This window comes from Alexandromys fortis, unplaced genomic scaffold (assembly GCF_014885135.2).
Source record: "Alexandromys fortis isolate MF-2015 unplaced genomic scaffold, M_Fortis_MF-2015_v1.1 scaffold_206, whole genome shotgun sequence".
NCBI classification, from domain to species: Eukaryota; Metazoa; Chordata; class Mammalia; order Rodentia; family Cricetidae; genus Alexandromys; species Alexandromys fortis.
Window position 1 is genome coordinate 1783672 of NW_026068097.1, and position 10685 is coordinate 1794356.

At 42.7% G+C, this 10685-nt stretch overlaps 1 protein-coding gene and 1 long non-coding RNA gene across 2 annotated transcripts in view; one reads left to right on the forward strand and one right to left on the reverse strand.

Annotated features, from left to right (window-relative positions):
• The window catches only part of Mtm1 (myotubularin 1), a 117461-nt gene extending 115986 nt beyond the window's left edge, over positions 1-1475 (reverse strand). Inside the window, exon 1 of the mRNA XM_050123649.1 lies at positions 1409-1475. The gene's annotated coding sequence lies outside the window, so the exon portion shown is untranslated. The remainder of the gene's footprint in view (positions 1-1408) is intronic.
• LOC126489404 (uncharacterized) overlaps positions 1055-10685 on the forward strand; it is a 20451-nt gene continuing 10820 nt past the window's right edge. The window contains exons 1-2 of the long non-coding RNA XR_007588914.1: positions 1055-1320; positions 9137-9233. This is a non-coding gene — a long non-coding RNA (uncharacterized lncRNA). The remainder of the gene's footprint in view (positions 1321-9136; positions 9234-10685) is intronic.

The window sequence follows — 10685 nt, forward strand, 5'->3', positions numbered from 1 at the left end:
GTCTTCCTGGTGCTTAGGTCAGACACTGTATCTACACCATAGGCAAAGTTTAATGAATGAATGGAACCTCCGACAACTTGAGAAATATAAGACTTTTAAGGAGACCAATCATATAACAAGAGGACTAGAATCTATAATCCCACATAATTGTTAACTACTTTTGAACACAAGCCTGCTCCACTGCTACAGAAAGGGTCACCAGTTTTAATCTCCAATGCATGGGATCTCCAAAAAGCTAGATCTGATCCTGTAATAATGCCTTAAGTCTTTTGGAGTCAAATTTGACAATCCTTCCCAATATATGTGATCGAGGAAAGGTTGGCTAGTAAACTGATTTTAAAGGAAATTCCTTTAATTCCGAAAGGGTTGACCTGTAGTAAAACTTCAGTCTTGGTACTCTAAGGTGGATACTTCACAGTGAACAGAACTGAGTTACGGTAGGAGGAACCCAGACTAGACAGACTTCAAGAAACCCCCAGACTTGGCTTGTCACATTAGCTTAGCCAACTGGGTTGCCTAAAGCCATTGTTACATTAACCTCTTCTGGGCCTCAGTTCCCTCATTCAGGAAACAACTAACTACCTGAAGGGCAGTTCTAAAAATGCTCGGATTCCACTCTTGAGAAGATCTGGTTCAGAAACCAAGTACAAGCTATTTGTTTCATACCTCAAACACGTCCATCAAGCCCGTAATGCAGTTTTCGCGCGAGATTCGCTTTATTTTTGCTTAGGCAAATACTAAAATTACTTTTCACTTTCTGAGCACAACAGACAGTTAAGAGAGGCAACCGGGCCAAAAGCGCTTGCTAGCGACTGTTTACACTTCCGACTGCATATCGGGGGAACTAACCGTTCCTTCTCAGATCTTCTCTCAACTGTTGCAAAAGCAGATAACCCCCCGTGTACGACACAAAAACACTGGCCTAGGGCGATAAAGAAGGGCTTGTGGCCAGTGCCAGGGTGCCACCACTTGGCGGGTCCAGGGCGAATAGGGCGGGTGTCCGCCCGGTGCTCAGGGCCGGGGCAAGGAGCGGTCGCCGGGAAGGCAGGGCGGCTGTCCCGAGGGCTCGCCTCCCTGGAACAGGGAAGCGAAGTACCGGCAGTGGTTTTGACGACCCTCAACCCTCCCCGATTCCGTCCCAACCTTCGACCGCCGCCACCTGGGTACCTCGGGCAAGAAGAACAGAAAAGCCAGAGGAAGACACCTGCCGGCGGCTGCAGGGCCTCAGCCCTACTTTGCCGGGACAGCCAAGGTTCTCCAGAGAACCCCACCCCCACCCCCGCGGGGGCAGAACAGGGCCCTCGCGACTCGTCCGCCCAGGTAGTCCCTCTTCCTACTATAGACCCTCCCATCTTGGGTCCCCGCAGCGTCCGGCCCCTCGCTAGGCCAGTCGAGAATGTGCACCCACCTCAGGCTCAAGGAGCCACCAGAGTTGCCAGGCTGCTCGGCTTTGGAGCCCCGCTCCGCCCCTTCCACGCTCGCCCCGCCCCCTCCACGCTCGTCCCGCCCCCAAACCCTCCCGGGTCCCCAAACTGCTGTTGCCTTTCCTCCTTCCATCTCTGATTGGCTGGGGCTGGACATGTGATATGGGGTGGGAGGAAGGTGCTGGGTGACTTAAGTAGCCTCTTCTAGCTTTTCACCGGTGAGACTGCCAGGAAACCCTGTTTGACGGGTCCGGAGCATAGAGGCATCTGGGAATTGTAGTTGGTAATTGGTGCTGGGCATGGGCAGGGCCAAGATGTCAGAATCCACCCCTGTAGAGTCAGTGCCAGGCTGAAACCACTGGGAGGGTTAGCCCCAGTACTTTGGTGCCGGCTCTCACTACATCTGTGCAAAAAAGGGGAGGGGGAATCTAGAGGGAAAACTGTTCTAGATTAAATTGAAGCAACTATCACAAAGATGAACTATTATTATTGAGTGCATGAATTTGAAACAGATTCTGGTACAGTATCTGGAACTCATAAGCCCACATAAGCTAGGGGTGTATCTCATGCTGTGCCAGCACCTTCCCAGGAGCAGTACTGAACCAGTAAAAGGAAACAGGTCAAAATTAGTTCAGCTTTCTTAGGATTTGGTCAGATGACCACTGAAACAGTAAACAGAAAGTGAAAGCAGGGAGGGGTGCAAATGTATGAAGATAGCTCAGTGCTTAATCAAATAAACACCCTTAGTCTGGCTCATAGAAGAATGTATGTCATGTCTCTTGGTTTTGTGTTGCACATTGATTTTACACGAGAAATTTAGGTAAACAGGGATTATTTCACCATGATCTTTTTTCTTCTTCTATTGGTTCATTCTCTAAAATCTAAAAGCAACTCTTTTGCCTAATATCATTCAAATATACACACATATATATCCAAATGTCATTATACAGTACCCCACCCCATATTTAGCTTTACTTTCCATAGTTTCAGTTATTCACTGTTGAACAGTAGTCCAAAAGTGTTAAATGGAAAATTCCAGAAATAAACAACTCATAAGTTTTAAATTTCACACTATTTTGAGGTGATGAAATATCTTGCTATTCAGCTCCATCGCAGCTGAGATGTGAATCATGCCATTTCCAGGACATTCATGTTCTCTGCCTACTTTCTACCTATTAGTCACTTCATTGCTGGGTTAGTCGTCAGATTGATTGTAGTGGTGCTTCATGATATTTGTTCATGAAATTTGTTTAACCCTTCTTTCAATTAGATAATTTTATTCTATTTTATTTTATTACTACCTGTTGTTATTAACTTCTTACTCTTCTTAGTTTATTAATCTGCTGTTTTCATTGGTCTATATTAATACACACTCGATACCATTTATTATTTCAGACATCTACTGTGGGATCCTGAGTGCTATATTACTCAGGGATTAAGGGGGAGCTTGTGTGTGTGTGTGTGTGTGTGAGAGAGAGAGAGAGAGAGAGAGAGAGAGAGAGAGAGAGGGAGTGACAGAAAGAGAGACTTCTGAGATTAAAAAAAAAAAGACCTTTGTGAACCAATTCATTCTTTAGCCACTTCTCCCAGTCTGCTTCTCTGCCCTCCAAGTTGACAGGGATCTTTCTATTCTCTGGATCTTCCAGGGTTTTTTTTTTTTTTTTTTTTTTTTTTTTTTTTTTTTTTTTTTTTTTCACTAGCCAAACTCCTGGACAGAGAGCAGAATAACACTTGTTTCTGGGCCAGGCAGACTTAGAAGCTTCCCCCAGAGTCCTTTTCATTGTACTGATGTCATCATTTGCTTGAATGTCTGCTCTGCCAGCTCCCCTCCCCAGACTGTGAAGTTCTTTGAATTACATTCACATTTGTGCTGTATTTCAAAGCATGCTCATTAAATTTGCATGCTGAAGAGGCTCCCTGGTGGCTACGGAATAGCTGGATTCTCAATGTCTGTCAATCTTGGGGCAGAGGGGGAGAGGAGAATAAAGATGGGAGGAGGGAAAGCCACAGCTTGCATGGAGACTCGTATACATTAAGCATGTTTTAAGTGTCCAAGAATGAGGCTAAAGCCTTTTTGCTCAAGCTGGAAGTCGGGGGGGGGGGAGTTTGAAGAGGCTACAGGTGGTCTTCATCTTAAGCAGTTCCTCTAGGGATTTCTTCAGAGTCCATCTGAGTCTGACCCCAGCCTAGCCTCATCTGTGTAAGGATATAGACCAACCAGAAAGGGGCAGTAGAGAAAACGTTCTCCTAGGCTAGAAAATAGACACAATGGCCCCTGCCGTGCCTGCTTCTCAGTGTGATGGAGATCCTGGGAACACATAGATTTGACACTTGGAAAGTTAAAAATGTTTTGTGTGTAACAGAGCAGTTGCCACTGACCCGTTAGCAAAGCAACTATATAATTCAACAAGTCCTACATTCCTTCAGCATAGGGTGTGTGTGTGTGTGTGTGTGTGTGTTTAAACCATTCTTCAGTTTTCCCCGCACTTTGCACACAGATATACACATATTTTCCCCAAGGCAGGGGTTTTATGGGGAGATGGCTGGCCTGTCACTTTGGGGCATGTGAGCAATAGATGGGGGACATAATGCTACCTCTCCAACAACCTTTTAGAGCTGCACATCCCATACCTAGTGTACTTCTGTCTGTGTCCCCACTACCAACCTGGCCTCCTGAAATACTTGCTATTGCTAAGACTTGTGTTGAGTGACTCTAGCCTTCTGGATGTTACTCTGTTCACTGAAGTTGGGGGAGTGTGGTAGGCAGAGCTAATAGAGGCCTCTGAGAGAGCTTGGTCTTTCATCTCCCATTTCTCACTCACTGAACTCCATGGGCCAGGATAGGGAAAGGTGAAGGGAGAAACAGACTGAGGAAAGGCTGATTACGAATACCCATGTGAGGCGCAGGGCCCAAGGAGGATGCACTTGGAATCAGAAAGTGATTTGAATCCCAGTAAATCTCAGTGATTCTATAGGCAAACTGCTGGCTGTGGGAAAGCCATTTTACCTTTCAAAGCACTGCTTCCTCTAAGAAAGCGGTCCAGAATATGTTTGGAAAATTTTGCACTCTTAGGTATTCAGGTTAATTAAAAATGTATTAAAGCCATCAGGATGACTATGAAAAAGATGAGAGAGAAAGCTGTGCATCAAGGTACCAAGGTTCAAATCCTAGTTCATCTGTGAAAATACTGCTCTATAAACCTTCATTTCTTTCATCTGTCAAGTGAGTGCATTCCTCTGCTGAGGTTACAGGCATGTGTCAACATACTAGGTATTTGGTTTAGATCATTGGCTACATATGGTATGTGAAGCCAGACTCAGCTACATGAGACCGTGTCTCAATATATATCTCAAAACCATTATTATGCTAACTAAAAATGAATAAAAATGCAAATGGTCGAATTCCCATTGCTATGGAATGACTAAATCAATGATAATATATGCACATAGTGGAATATTACTTAGCAATAAAAAGTTATAATATATGCTACAGTATGAATAAGTTACAAAAATACTGTATTAAGTGAAACAAACTTTGTACAAATTAGTAGAGACTATGCTGTTCCGTTTATATTATAGATTTTATGGTACTGAAGATTAATTCAAAGTTCAAAGTCTCAGCATGCTCGGGAAGTGCTCAACCACCGGCCTACACTCGCAACTCCTTAGTACAGCTTGGAAAAGACAAAATTAGAGTGATTGAAGTCAGACTTGTAGTTGATTGGGGTCACCAGTCAACTACAAATGGGAGAAAACTGTCTCCAAGGGCAGCGGCAGTAATAGTTTAGGGGAGAATACAAATGCACTGTCTTGCTTGTGATGGTCATTATGAAACTGTGTACAGCTGCCCGAGCTCCAACTATAAACTTGACATGTATGAGTGCATTTCAGTGTAGATAAGCTGTATTTCAAGAAAACCGAGGTTAACATGGCATGGGGGGAGGGCGCCAGGAAGAAGAAGGATAGAGAGGATTGCCGACACACTTAGCAAGGCTGTGCTGTACCATGAGTGCAATGACGAGATGTGGCTATGTCTCACAGGTAGCTAAAGCACTGCTGCTGCTTGATGCTGTTTCTCTCACTCCTGCTTTTCTCCTAGAACTCACAGTTGAGATGGGGCCTCCTTGGAGGAACTGGCTCAGTAAGCTCTATTTTCCCAGCTGCTAAGTGCAGGTTTAAAGCATGTAATGGGGTGTGAAAATATTCACACAGACAAATCTAGGTTCTTTGTTCTCACGGATCCTTGGACACACCCTGTTTCCCAGGAAACATCACTACATAGGGTGTTCACAGTGCAGGGTGGGAGATACAGTGGGGGACATGACTCTGGGGTCCAGTAGAGAAAGCAACATGGTAAAAAAAATAAGTCCTGAAGTTCAACTGCAAATCAAAGTCAAAATCACAAGATTTCCCTACTCTCTGAACTTCCAATCCTAAGAGGTTTTTTTTTTTTTTTTTTTTTTTTTTTTTTTTTTTTTTTTTTTTTTTTTTTTTTTTTTTTTTTTTTTTTTTGTCATTAGTGCTGTTGATCAAATCCAAAAACTCACGTCTACTAACCTGGTGCACCAGAGCTCCAGCTCCAGTCTTTTGTTTCGTGAGACAGGGTCTCATATGTGCTTCACACTGACCTGAACTAAAATCTTCCTGTCTCTGCCTCCCAAGTACAGGGATTACAGGCATGCACCACCTCATCTAACTGGGTTTGTTTTTCAATCTCAGTTTCTTACATTATTTTTTGAGGAAGTAAGCCCTGTGAAGAAAAACAAACATGATTTACCCCCAACATGTTATTAAAAGAGCTTTCTCTTTTTATCTTACTATTTCATGGTGGCATGAGCATTATACCACTCAAACACATAATGAAAACTGAAAAAAACACATGAAAAAAATCTGTCAGTGAACAGCCACTTAATCTGAATGATACTGGGCTAAAGTTCATAAAGCAACAAAACATTTATGGAAAACCGTGTATAGTAAGACCATTATACTATTCTTGACAGAAAAATTTAAAGACACAAATGTGTGAAAGATACCACAAGTTTATGGATCAGAAGGATCAGTACTGTTAATAAGTCAGTACTACCCAAATTGATCTATAACTTCATTGCAACTCCTGTCAAAATTCAAATGATGTTTTGCAAAAGTAGAAAACTTAACATAGGATTCATATCGTCATTAATAGATTCCAAAAATGCAACCCAGTCTTCCTGATTTCAAAACTTATTACAGAGCTGCAATAACCAAAGCCATGTATGAGTGACAAAGTGGCTCCTTAGGGGCTTATCACCATGCCTGACAGCCTGAGTTCTAGCCCCAGAACCCATAGAGTGCAAGGAGAGAATCAACTCTGCAAACTTCTTCTCTGACCTCCACACAAAGGCTATGTCATGTGCGTATGAGAGCATGCACAGGCACATGGGAATAGAATAAATTTTAAATTAAAAGTAGAAAAAGCAAGTGTCAATGAGGATGAGAAAAAATTAGAACCATCCTGTCCCACTGATAGCAATGCAAAGGGCTCATTTTTATATTGTGTATATCTTATCCGAATTAGAACAACAGGAGTAAGCCTTCCCAAGTAGGTGGAGCAGAAAGAACAAAAATCAGACTTACTGATGTCAATGTTCTCTGTGCTTTGTCTCTACTGTAAAGCTACTTTTCAAGGTCAGGTTTAGTCTAAGACAGGGGTTTTGTGTCCTACTTCAGAAGAAAAGCCTTGAGGTTGGGAGTGTGGCTCAGTTGGTAGAGTGCTTGCCTGGCTAGGATCCCAGCACCACATAACACAAGCATGTTGATGCACACTTGTCATCCAGGAACTTGGAAGGTGAAGATGAAAAGATCATAAATTCAAAATCATTCTTAGCTATATAGCAAGTTTGAGATCTGCTGGAGGTATATTAGACATTGCTTCAAAAGCCAAATAGGACCAGCAAGATGGCTAGCTGCAAAGCCTGACCAAAAGAGTTCAATCCCCAGAACACATGTGGCAGGAGAGAAATGATCCCTGTAAGGGGTCCTCTGACTTCTATATGCATTCCCTGGCATGCCCCCACTTCTTTCCCAACAAGTAATATAGAATAAGCTTAAAAGAGAAAGCAGGCTTTGCATAGGGAACCAGGAGTAACTAAGAACAACTGGAAGCATGAGAGATGCAAGAACACATATTGTGACCATACACACCTGGAATCCCAGCTCTTGGCAGGTAGACAGGAGGATGGCACATTTGAAGCCAGTTTTTGCTGGCTCCATATCAAGATCCTGTCTCACAAAATAAACTGAAACAAAAAGAGTACATCCTTTTCGAAAGGAATGCTTCCCCACTGCTTCCTGCCAGAATTTCATGAGAACTGTCGGTTGGAGTTCCTTCCCCTCCCTAGGCCATGCCTCCCCTCAGTGAACAAGCCCTTCATGCAGCAAAGCATAAAGATGAGACATGATTGCTCTAGAAACCACTTCCTGAGGACCCCACCTTTAGGTGGGCAACTGGGGAAGAACCCATTGAGAGAGTACTCCAGACAGAGTGTGGTGGAGATGTTCCTTTTCCACCTACACTTTCTGGGAATCTCTTCAAATAGACCATTGACCAATGGAGAACACATGCACCCCCACAAAGAAGCCTGTCAACCCTGAGTCTCCAAGTGGGACACTCCAGGAGTAGCTATTTGTGAGTGGCATAGACTCTTGGCCCCTTGCCAAACTCCTTCCAGTTTCTGTTTGCTCTTAGGGAACAACATGTAAAGCTTCCGGCAGCAAGCAGCGTTATCAATGACAGCTGTAGACCTCCCAGCAGAGCCTGGAACATCCTAGGGATATGTATGGAAAACTGCTGGGGCAAAGCCCCCCAAGACTCCACCCCTTTCCTTACCCTTCCCACAATGCAGGTCTTGCACAAGCCCTGTGTTTCAACTGCGTTATTGTGACATTATTCTAAATAGAAGAATAGTGGCACACACTTGTGATTCCAGCACTTAAAAGCTTGACACGGGAGGGTTGTTGTGAGATTGAGACCACTGTGCACTAATAACAGGTACTAGGCAAGCAAGTACTACAAAGCAAGACTTTAATTCAATAATGATGATGATAATGAGCTATTGAGTACTATGAAATTTACCCATGTTAAGTATTCAGTTAAATAGTATATCCACAGAACTATATAACATCTATTTCCAGAAAATTTCATTACTCCCTAACACAACTCCAGATCCACAATCCATTTCTCCCTTTTCACCCCTGACAAACCCCTCTCTGTGGATTTGACTATTATTGCATATATAGAATTATGTGTTTTCTAGGTTCATCTGTGTTGTAACATGAATCAATGCTTCATTTCTTTTTCTGATTGACTAGCATTCCATCATATGTATATACATACCACTGTTTTATGCATTCATTTGTGATGTGGCAATCCCCTCTATGTGTTGTTTGTATTGGTTAATGAATAAAGAAACTGCCTTGGCCTGGTAGGGCAGAACTTAGGTAGTCAGAGAAGACAGAACTGAATGCTGGGAAGAAGAAAGCAGAGTGGGGAGATGCCATGAACCAGCCACCGGAGATAGACGTGTTGAGACTTTCCTGGTAGGCTACGACCTCATGGTGATATACAGATTAATAGAAATGGGTTAAATTAATATGTAAGAATTAGCCAAATAGAAGCTAGAGCTAATGGGCCAAGCAGTGATTTAATTAATACAATTTCTGTGTGGTTATTTCAGGGCTAAGTTACCCGGGCAGCTGGGACGAACAAGCAGCCTGGCTCTCCTGCAACAGAAATTTGGATTGTTTCACCATTTTATATTTTTATCAGCAGTGGTAAGAGTTCTGTTGTTTCTGTGTGTTTGTCAATGTTTGTCAATTGTCTTACAGCAATGTGTAAGTGTTCTTTGTGTTTCTGTTCAGGTTTTTAAATTATCTTTGAGAGAGCATCTCATGTGTCGTAGTCTGTACATAATATTGCTATTTAGCTAAGAACGACTTTGAACTTCTGCCTCTGCCTCTGAAGTGCTGAGAACACAGCTGTACTTCACCATACCTGTTGTGATCTAGCTGCCCTCACTCCCCCTGGCCGACAGGGGGACTTCCTTGTGGTCTGTAATTGACAATGATGTTTGTGTTCTTTCTGGCCGGTGTTTTTCCACAGGAGCAGTAGAGGTATAAAAGGCTTTAGTTGAGGCAAAATAAAGCTTGCTGTTCTTCCACCTTAAAAGAAGCCTCTGTGTCTCAATCCCAGAACCCTCCCCCACCAGCCTTGGCATCCAGGCTGCACTGGCATGACAACACCTAGTTCTGATCTGTGTGTGTCAATGTGTATGCACATGGGTGTGACTCTCTGTGGGTGTGTTTATGTGTATGCAGATGGATATGGTGGGGGAATGGGTGTACATGTGTGTACACAAGCCTCTAGAACTTAAACAACTTTAGGTTTCATTCTTTCAGTGTATCTGCTTTTTATTTTCTTTAATTACTTTTCTTGAAAGTTTCATATAACATGTTTTCATATTTATCCCCTTCCTCCAGCACTTCTCAGATCCAACCTTATTCCTTACCCACCCAACTTTGTGCCTTGTTTTCTTAAATCAGTCGAGATCAATGTGTGCTGCTCAAATATTCTTGTGTGTGTGATCTTCCACTGAAGAGTGGTCAACCTACCAAATGTTACATTTGTTATCCAATGTTACCAAATGTTATCCAATGTCTCTAGCTCTTACCCTCTTTCCAAGCCTTTCTCCTTGATGATCTTTGAATTTAGGGACAATGCTTCCCAGAGTTGAGGTGCTGAGAATGTATCCCATCCAGCAGTCCCAGAGTTGGCAGTGAACTACCTCCACCATATTGAAAGCCTGAGAGACAGAGCCAGTATCCTGGGCCATTTGTAACCAAGCTGCTTACCATTGTAAAAATGCTCCTGGTCAGAAAATTAATACAGATATGCATGCAATAAAGACAGATTCAGATGGAAAAGACCTCTAAATGGGTCACAGTGTTGGATAAATGTACATAGGCTTGAGAGAGAGAGGAAAAAGAATACAGACAGTTATAAAAGGAAGTAAATGGTTTTAAAAAATAAAACAAAGTCTTTAAGAGACAGAGTACAGACAGTCATAAATTAAAGGAGTAAAGAAAAATAAGCCATGTAAAGATGGAATATACACAGAGAGTCTGGATTATGTATATTATTGTGTTTTCTTTAAAAATTTTGATAGTGAATGAGCTAAGTACAGAGAGATATTTGATTCTGGTGGCTGTTAAGCTAAACCTATATAT